Raw genomic sequence first — 11,092 nt, forward strand, 5'->3', positions numbered from 1 at the left:
GCCTATGCCGTCGTCGGTGCAGCTCACTTGCTTTCATCCCTGTGGCAGTTCGTTTTCAAGCCTGCAGGTTTGTTTACTGCTCGATGCCACAGTGCCGGATGCATTCGAGTGATCTTTTATTGAATATGAGCCCTTCTAAAACTTTGCGGCAGTGGTATAATTGAGTGATAAAGCTGAAATTGGTAGAACATCTCGGCATTCATCCTCGAGTGTGCAGCTCACTCAGCGGTCACTTTTTAGCGTCTGTGCATCCGCAAAGATTTTGCGGCCGGAGTTGGAGTTAAAATGCTCGGTCACTACGACGGTATACTCGAGGATCTGTAAGCATAGAAATTTATTACCTTTATTTGCACCAGGCTGGAAAGAGTGATAGTGTTTCTGCTTCTCGCCATGGTGTGAGTTTTCATGCATGCCCCAAAACCAAGAAGCAGCGGGCGATAATGCTGAGAATGTGGAAGCAACCCAGCATTCATTACCCCGTGCAAGCACTTGCACGTAAAAAAATTAGTGCACTCTGTTGCAGACAAAATCTTCGGTATATACGACGTGGGACTTTCTGGGAATGTGCACATAGAAACTTGCGATTTTTTTTAATGCGAAGCCGCTCTTTGACTCGCGTGTGTAACGCCGTGCGAACGCGTCGCAACGCGTTCTTCTCGCTGTAGGTGTTGGAGCGGTGCCAAGTAGGTCACGCCGCAGGTGCGCGCTGACGTCACTCTCCCTCGAGGTTGAGGATGTTGTAGGTAGCCGGCGGATCTAGCCTTGCATAATTTGCAGGCAATTGCCCCACCCGGTTTCCTCTTTGCTAGTTGTAGCTAATGTTCTTTGTTTTTTTAACTAAGCACGAGCAGGCTTTTAAAATAAAAATCGTGCATAGGGCAACGTAATCCTGCATAAGACGGCGGCCTTTGTGCTATTCCACATGCAGTATTGTTCCGGTACTCTATCTTGCTGCGCTATACCCCAAACATAATTGTCACTTATCACCAGTCACATGCGAGGTCCGTAGCAATAAAAAATTTCAAGAGAAGTCGTGACACCTGTTTCCTGAAGATTGAGGAACCACGCGGAAACACAATATCAGTCACGCTGTCACATGGCGAGCCTAACTGTTGCAGTTCCTCAAATAAACCTTGCCGTTCCTTCTTAAGCTCACGACTTGCACTTCGAGCACCAGGGCGTCGTGGAGAGTCTGATCTTGTGGAGCCATGCTGGTGTATGTGCTGATCCCGTTCAGATGCGATGAAGCAAGCAGGCTTCCCTTGATAGCCCTTGTGTCACACATGGCTGGTGAGGCGTCAGCCATAATGAGTGAAAATGCTTATTGACAGCCTCTCGTAAGATACGCTGATTGTCTTGGGGAGCCTTCTTCGTTGGTGTAAGCTCCAGAGCATTTCGGGTAAGTCTGTCAGCCGCCTCATTACCCGCTATACCCACATGTGATGGAATCCATTGAAACTTAATGCTTATACCAATGTCATGCAGGTCTTTAAGGATTCGCAGTGATCTTTGAGTGCATCGATTCAAGAGCAATCCATGTTTTAGCCGCTGCAAAGCGGGCTTACTGTCTGAAAGCAGCACGACTTGTTGTTGCCTACAAAGCTTCAGTTTCTTCAGGGCTGCCTGAATTGCCACGCTTTCACATGCTGTCGATGAAACAACGCACTCGAGTCACGCTGCCCAGGACGCCTTTAGAGACGGGACCACAAACGCTGCAGCACTTGCTCCACGCACTATGTCAACTGATCCATCGGTGAAAACTTTCAAATGATCGGCATACTTTTCTTCAATATATTCAAGTACCAGAGAACGTACTTCTGCTGTGGGTGTGGAACGCTTGCTGTGCAACCGTGGAATCGTAACATGACAGTCGACATCCTCATGTGACCAAGGTGGGTCTTGTCGAAGTTGTCTTTGTTTGGGAAAATTGATGATAAGATGGCGAAGGTTGTTGAGGGCCACAAAAGCTCGTGATTCCGTGCGTCGCCAAAGGCGACTGAGTAGTGCTCGTCCTGGGCTCGATTCGCCAAGTCGGCAAAGCTGTGTCAGCAGTCGTTGAGAGGCGAGAAGACGTAACGGCGGAAGACAAGCTTCATAAAGCACCTTTGTGCTCGCTGCAAACTTTGGCACTCCCAAAGCAACTCAGGCCTTTAGGATGAAGTTTTTCCAGCCGTTCGTACTGTGACTCACTCGGAGAGATCAGAGGCAATTGGAAAAGTACACGATTGACAATTAATGCCTCGTGTAACTTTATCATTGATGTTGGGTGGCTTCCCCAGTTTGTTCCTGCCATCCTTCGAAGAATGTTTACACGAGGTGACAGCGCTGACATTGTCTTGTCTACTGGCCGTCGCCAATTCATCCTGGTGTCTAGTGTGACTCCAAGGAATCTCATGTATTTAACTTGTTTAATTGATGCATTAGGAAGTAATATTTTCATCCTTGTTTCTTGTCTTCGCATACCTGGGAATAGCATGAATTGAGACTTTTCAGCTGATATTGTTAGTCCAATAGATTCAAGATAGGTTGGTGCGGAGAGTAGAACTCTTTGGCCAATCATTTCCAATCGCTTATGCTGATATCCAGACAGCCAGATGCATATGTCGTCGGCATAAATTGATATTTGTACTGCCTTGCTCACAGTCTTGAGAGCATTAGGTAAACCAGCCATGGCCACATTGAACAACATTGGAGACAGGACACTGCCCTGTGGCACTACTCTGGTGATTTTCCTTGAGCTACTGAGCACTGTCCCTAACTTCACCTGCATCGAGCGATCACTAAGAAACGCCTGAACAAAGTGTAAAAAGTGCCCCGTTATTCCCATAGATGCAAGACCACTAATTATCGCACCTTGGAACATGTAGTCGTATGCTTTTGAAACGTCCAGGAATATTGCCAGAGTTGAAAAGCCGTATGCTCGTTGGTGTTCTATGTGACTCGCCAAGTTCAAGATGTTGTCCTGTGCACTCAACCGTTGCCGAAACCCAGTCATACATGCTGGAGGACCTTGTGATTTTCCATCCACCATGTCAGCCGAACACAGGCCAGCTTCTCCATCAGCTTCGCTACGCACGAAGTTAGTGATACTGGTCTGTATGATGCCAGTTCTGTTCTCTTTTTACCTGGCTTCAGCGCTGGCACGACCCAGGCCATTTTCCAGGCTTGAGGAATGTTTCCCGACTCCCAAATATAGTTGAAATGAATCAGAAGCCTTCTAGATCTTCACTTCTGCAGGCAGATTTGAGATCATTTGGTTTGTAACTTTGTCGGGTCCAGGAGCACAGCGTCGACGGAGACAACTTATGGCTGACGTAAGTGCCCGCAGCGTGAAAGGTGCGTCGATGGCAGATGTAGAATGAGGCAAAAGTTGGTAAGGTGGTTCACTTTCTCTTCCAATTACATACACGTCGGCAAACTCTTCGGCTAGAGAGGGCATTGATGTATCTTTGAATAACGCGAGGGCAATAAACGGCCTCAAAGGCTTGGGCGTGAATCCGACCCTATTTACTACTCGCCATATCCTTGACAGTGGAGTAAATACACTTAAACTCTCACAAAACGTTGCCCATTGTTTCTTCCGAAGCTTGTTGTATCGCCGCGTATTGCTGCATTAAGTCTGTTGAACTGAGTTTTGCTTGCAGGTTCACCACCTCTTCGCATAAGCCTTTTCTCTGCCCTTCTTCTGGCCGCACACAAATTACGGAGCTTTAAGTCCGGGGCTGGAAAATGTGCAGGTAGCTTAAGCATAGTGGTTGCAGCCGCTTTGCTCGCCAGCATATCCTCAAACATATCCCCCGATCGGTGATCTAGATGCTCTCGATAGCGATCCCAATCAGTCACTTTGCAGGATTAAGTTACTGCCAAATGGTAGCCAGCAACATTGATGAATATAGGGAAATGATCACTGCCCATTCTGTCCAGAGCTGTGCAACACGTGATTTGAACGTCACTTGAATGCATCGTCAAGTCAGTAATACTTGTGCAAGCTGGGGGCCTAAAAATGTTACATTGCTATCATTCGCAATGCATAAGTCTAGCTTATCAATAGCCTTTTCCAGACAACGTCCACGTGCATCCGAACTGTTGTCCCCCCATGACGTGTGATGCGCATTGAAATCGCCACAAATGATGCGCGGAGCTGGGCAGCGATGACACATGTCTTCCAAAAACTTTTCGATCGAAATTTTCTTGCGAGGAGACGCATACAACGATGCAATGCTGACTTTGTGGTTTCCTATCTGTGCCCTGATCGCACAAACTTCCATAGCATCTGTGCACAAGTCCGCCACATTGAGTGCTACGTGTGGTTTTTCTCTTCGTATATACAAAGCAGCGCTTCCATTTGGGAAAGTCGTTATGGTGGGGTTCTTGTGAGTGACGTATCTAGTGATTTATCTTTGTTTCGGTAATCCGGCTTCCGACCGAGCCAAAATCGGAATTTGATATTCTCTCAAAAACAGGTGTAGTTCATTCATGCGAGAAACAATACCGGCACAATTCCACTGCATTATGAAAGGCACTTTTCGGCGATTTAACGTGCACTGAGGCTTGGCCTTCGGCATCCTACTGCTGGTTGTGCCCGAAACAACCAAGCAGCACTGATTCTAGAGCCAGCACGGCCTGCAGCATGGTCTTCGCAGTACCTGGTGGCATTATCGCTAGGTGTGAACGTAGAGCGGCAAACAGAACTCAAACGATCTCCGCAGTGTCGTGGATATTTTCCTCATGTCCCTTTGTCTTCTGCTCAAATTCTTGTCTCGGTACTCTGGCATAGGTAGCTTGTGTAGAAATGTTCTGAGTAGACTCATTTGGCAAGGCTCCTTGTTTTGCTTGACTCGCATTGCCCAGTGTTTTCAGGAAGCATTCTTCTGATTGCACCTCACGTACATTCTTTGTGTTAGTTGATATTCTTTCTTTCACCAATGAAGGAAAATCCTCAGGTGATTGAGCAACTGGCCGGGCAGTAGACGGTTCAGTTGGTTTAGGCCCCATAAGAAAGGCTTTTCGTCTATGCAGCGCACTCACTCTGAATGGACACCCACTATAACTGGCGGGATGGTCACTATTTCAGTTCGCGCATTTCAAGTCCGCCTTGCAAGTTTTGAAGTCATGTGGACCGCCACAGCGTTTACATCGCAGCTCTCCTTTGCAGAATTTCGCCACGTGACAAAAACGTTGGCATTTAAAGCACCTCGGCGGTGGCTCCGTGTATTCAGCGGTTTCATGTCGAGTGAAGCCAAGGTTAATAGTCAGAGGTCGCTTGGTGTTTGGAGTAAACGCAAGTACCACCGCGTCCGTGGGTCTAACTTTCCACTCATTCGTAGAAGAACCCTCTCTTCTAACAATCCTCCTGACGTGAATCACACTGGGGGCTTCATGTATTCGAGAAGATCCGCCTCTGTGTACCACTTCGGGACACCTCTGATCAAGCAGGTGTTTCGCAGGTAGGCATTAGGAAGGCGAGCACTAACTTCTACACCACACAGCTTGCCACATATGAAAAGCGCGTTTACTTGATCTTCAGTGGCCACGTCAAGCAGTAGCGAACCTTGAGCAGTGAAATAACTCCGAACTGGCTCAGCGTTAACGACTGATGTCAGCGCAGAATGTAAAGCAATATATGGTTCACCTGTCTTAAGTCTTTTTCGCTTTCTACAGGTGATATAATGACCGGAATACCCACAGTTCTGCTTTTGCGGTGGCTTACCATCTTAAAGTTGTTGTCCTCCATGTCCGACCAATCGTCTACCTTCTCGTCAAGTCCCACTATTGTGGATGCGTCGTCGTCGGTTCATTGGTGTCGCCACAGTTACGTCCGCCTGCTCGTAGGTCTGGTCGTTTTGACGGCGTGTGGGATGGATCAGGCGTCTGTCCTGGTCGCTTGCATGGCTAGGCCATGGCCGAAGTCCCGGAATCGGACCCTTCTTCCGGTCGCGTCTTCTCAGAATGGGCCCGGTAAGGGTAAAATCTTTTTGATGCCGCAGACGTCTTCGCGAGAACGACGGAAAATAACACAACACAAGGAAATATAGAAGATCGAGGGTAGGGTTAGCTGCACTCTCAACTTCGTCGTCTTCTTCCCCTCACTCTCCCTCACCCACAGCACGCTCGCCGCAGCTGCCACTTAGGCGTCGCGTGTCTGCAGGAACCTCTGCGTGCACTTCACCGATCACAAGGCTGTGGTAGTCCAGGCGAAACGCGCTCCTGCTCCGGTCCAGCGCCCGTGTCTCGACTCTGAAGAAAAGACAACTACAAAAATCTGGTCAAACGCTCTAATGAAACTTACACGAAGCCCAACCCGCCTCCTTGCGTTTCAAACAAACGTTTACTCAAGTAAGCGCTACATTGATTTTCGCTTCAAACCGTTATTCTAGCACCCGCGTCGATTCCCGTTTCAATCGGGTCAACACCGTGCGCATCGCTGCAGCTTCGGATCCTATCAGGGTTCCCTTCGGGGAGATTGTCCATCATTTTTATTCACGCCAGGCCGGTAGGCTTTCTTTTTTTCAGCTGTCAATAGGACAAAGGTGGCGAGAATCATTTTGTGCTGATGCTGTTTTTTAAATGCGAAGCATTTCTTAGCGAACTTTGGTGACATTGAGCGTATCTATCTATCTATTATCTATCTGTCTATCTCTATCTATCTAGCCGCTTACGACTTTTAGCACCCTTGGCCGTTTCGATAATGGTATCAATACCAAACTTGAGCAAGACTGTATGAAGAACATATTTGACTAGTCATAACATGAATATCATGACATGTATGTCATGAATGTTATGACTTACATGTCATGGTCCTGCAGCTCTTGCGGTGGTTTCGTTCACATGGCATGTTGCAAAAATGGTACGGTATGACATGATTGCATGGCCAACACTAGCGACTGACCCTAACATGAAAATCGTGGCGTGCGTGTCGTGTAACATGACTACATGCCACGCTCATGATGCGCTCGCGGCCGTTTCGCTAGCTTCACATATACCAAATTTGGTATTATACGGTACGTGAATGGATGACGAAGGTATGTGAATGGTGCAAACATGATAATCATCAGATGCGTGTCATGTAACAACATGACTACATTCTACGCTCATGATGCGCTCGCTGCCGTTTCGCCAGCTTCACATGTACCGAACTCGGTATTACGCAACGCGAACGGACGACATGGGCAAAGCACACAGCCAAACATGATAATCACGACGTGTGCGTCATGTAACAACATGACTATATACGTGCCACACTCATGATGCGCTCGCGGCTGTTTCGCTAGCTTCACATATGCCAAATTTGGTATGACGTGATTCCAATGGATGACGAAGGTATGCGACTGGTGCAAACATGACGATCATGAGATGCGTGTCATGTGAGAACATGACTACATGCCACAGTCAAGGCGCCAATACATTTCGACATTACGCGTTGCGCGTGCTCGCCGGCGTTCATTTCGTGGCGTCACGCCGGCGTTGCCACGCCAGGCGCCGGTCCTGCCATATACTCGCAGGCGCGCGCCGCGCTGCGTCGCTTTGACGCATGCGCGTTTCAGCGCGTCCCTCCGTCACGGAAAGAGGGAGACGCAGTGTTGTCTGGGTAACGCATCAGCATAAAGTAATGTTCCTCTATGGCATCGGCGCGAAATGCAGCATGTCGCATTTCGCGCCGGTTGCCGTCGGGCCGCGCCGACGGACGCTGGTCGCGCCTGGCGTCAGACTATAGAGTGCTTGCGTTTTGCTAACGCAGCGTCGCTGTGCTCAGCGTGCGCGCGCGTCAACGCCACATCGGAGTATGTAGGGCCCTTCATGATGCGCTCGCGGCTGTTTTGCTTGCTCCACATATACCAAATTTGGTGTTACGCGACGTCAGTGGATGACGTAATATAGGACTGGTGCGAACATGATAATCCTGACACGCGTTTCATGTAAGAACGTGACAACATACCACGCTCATAGCATGCTCGCGGCCGTTTCGCTAGCTCCACACATACTAAATTTGGTATCACGTGACGTGAATAGATGACGAAGGTAAATGACACATCGAAACATGATGATCATGACACGGAAGTCATGTACGGCATCATTTACCTCCACCTCGTAACGTTGCGCTGGTTTTAGAGTGACACATCAACATTTCTCATTCATGCCTCGCATATCATCGATTCCCACTGTACGTGAGATCTGCCGATTTTGTTTTTTCGTTGCATATTCGAACGTCTCTCCTATTATTAGCCGTGATGTGCTGAGATGCTGGTAAATGAATTGGTTTAGTTCTAGAGACTGACGGAGTCACTGAAAATAAGAAACGGTAAATAATAGTTGAGCAAGCGATGCGTGCAGGTAGTACAACGTTCTGGCATCAGATCACATCAGTCAATACACCCCACGCCGAGAAGTTAGTGTAGTAAAAGCGAGGATCAAGGAGACAAATATATGCCGGTGAAGTTCCGGTTATTGAAACATATTTGTTATAGATAATCGCCCGGTAATAACTCCGGTGAAAGTACGACCACTTGATACCGCTCAGAAAAACTATAGGGCGAGCTGTTGCCGCGAATCGTGCGTGGCAGTCCACGCAGATCGAAATAATACCTCTCGGCGGCGCATTTTCCGTGCAAAAGCAAGAGGCAGATGCGCGCCATTGCGCTCACCTCTGTAAACATAAACGTAAGTACGTGAAATGTGAGAATGCTTTGATTTACAGATTAGTAGGTGAATTTCATAGCTCGCCTTCTACCAGAGCGCCTCTTCACGTTATGCGCGCCCATGGTGCCATGCGCACGCGCTCCCTCGAAAGTGCGCGGGGCGGGAATAACCGCACGCTGACTGGCTAAAAATCTTTTTTGTTGGAATACACTATAGGTTGTTTCGAAGTTAATACAAACACAACCAACGCTTTCAAAGCGAGAAAAGCCGCGGCTGAACAGCCTGGAATTGTCGAACAGCACAGTCGGCACAACGTGATGTCGATTTATACGTCACAGAAATATTCCGTCAGATGGCGCCACGGTATGTCCTTGCCGCCATTAACACGCATCACCGTGGTGTGTAGTCTTCGGAGAAGATGTGATCCTGTTTCAAAACCCTTGGTCGCCATCTTGGTCAATTGTTTTGTACGTGGTGAGCGGCTGTTAGAGTTACGTGGAAGGTGTTGCACAAACACCCTTCTTGCTTTCCAGTGCATGCCCAAGTATATACACGTCATGTGCACGCGACAGTAAGTCGGATGAGCTTTGACGCTTCTCGCGTCATGTATAACACATTCGAAATGTGTGCTTCGGTGTGACGTCGTCAGTGAAGAACGAAAGGCTGCTACTGAAAGCGAAGATGTCCTCACGCAGGGGCGTGTACAAAAGGCGATACGCCGTGGCACGTGCGTCCGTTCCCCGCCAAGCTATTTGTGAAGCAGAAACCTGTCCGTCAAACTGGGTACTGCTACGTCCACCTTTCGAGTCACACCCCCTATCGCAAAATACATGGCCAGTAAAAGAGCGAGGGATTGCGGGATGCACCGTTTGCTACCGGCTTCCGGTTCGAAAAGAGTAGACGACGGCGAACCGCTTCGCCGCAAGCCTCAGGTTGTTGAGGAATCGCGCGCGTGGTCGCCCGTTTATCTTTGTCCTGATAAACCGTGGTCTGTTGTTCAGCCGTTGGTTGCTCCAAATCGAGCGTGCAAGGCAAACGCAGGTATCAATTTCCATCTAATAAAGACAGAAAAACAAGCTGGGCCGCGACGTTGAAGAGAGCCACAGCGACAGGTAGCCTTTGAGTACAGAACTTTGAAGCCAGAGTGTGCGAAAACCATTTTATCACAGGTATGTACGTGTACATTCCACACTAAAAAAAAAGCTTACGCATGACTTTGCTGCGAATATTATATTGAAAACAAATTTTCGCGCAGGCGTGCCTAGCAAAGATGTTATGAAAACGGGCGGGCGAAATCTACCTGCCATACGAGATTAGCGCCGGCCATTGCACCCATATATATGACAAAAAAAAACGTGAAAGCTTCACGTAAGAGTAATTTTACACGTAGCGCTGGACGAGTTCATTTGCGTTTATCTTGGTCAAACTGTGCGCCAGGACGGCACCCAAATGAAGAAGTGCGCTAAACAAGCGCAGGGTTTCGATTATTCAGCGCCGTCTATGCCTGACTGTATTGTTTAAGTGCCGCGCAGCTTGACCAAGATCAGCGTTCAAATAAGCATCTGGCTTCGACTAAAAAATGCATCTTATAGCTCGCTGACGGCTAAACAAAATATATATCAACGCGCTAAAGAAGTGCTGCGCTTCATGCCGATCGACTGACGATGTGGACCGAAGCAGCTCTCCCGAAATGAACTCTTTGCACACTGCTACAGTCATCCCCATCCCCTGAGATCCTTAAAGTGGTGACTTTTTATCTGCAGTAACGTATCATACAATGAAAACTGTTTTCTGTATCGACTGATCTGCTAGCCAAACTGACAGTACCCCCGAGCAGCATAAAAGCATTGCAGATCATTTGAGTGCGATAAAAAGTTTCCTGCCCGTTCATGGCTTTCGTAGCTTGTCATCGTCACAATCACAGTCAGCAAAAAAAAAAAGACAGCTTCTAAAGCACTGATATATATTATTGCACGGAAAGGTGCTTTTTTTTTTTTAACGGAGCAGTACAAAAATGCGCGCGTGCCGCTGCTGAACCGTGTGGAACGTCGAACCGAAAGCCGTCGTATCCCACAGTTCCCTGCGATTGCCCATTTTACCGGTCACCTGGTTCGTACTAGTGGCAGGCCCCGAAAACTCGGCGCTGGTTTCGGTTTCAAAGAACATGCATGCTCGTAGCGGTTTCCCGGCATCCTAAGATCTGATTTCATTGATTGATTTGTGGAGTTTAACGTCCCAAACCACCATATGATTATGAGAGACGCCGTAGTGGAGGACTCCGGAAATTTTGACCACCTGGGGTTCTTTAACGTGCACCCAAATCTGAGCACACGGGCCTACGACATTTCCGCCTCCATCGGAAATCCTAAGATCTGATTCAACAGAGTGAGGTTGATGTGAATGTTCGCATTTATTGGCTTTCACAAGTTTTTACAAGTACAAAAAATGATTCCCC

Source organism: Rhipicephalus microplus, chromosome 4 (assembly GCF_043290135.1).
Source record: "Rhipicephalus microplus isolate Deutch F79 chromosome 4, USDA_Rmic, whole genome shotgun sequence".
Classification (NCBI taxonomy): Eukaryota; Metazoa; Arthropoda; class Arachnida; order Ixodida; family Ixodidae; genus Rhipicephalus; species Rhipicephalus microplus.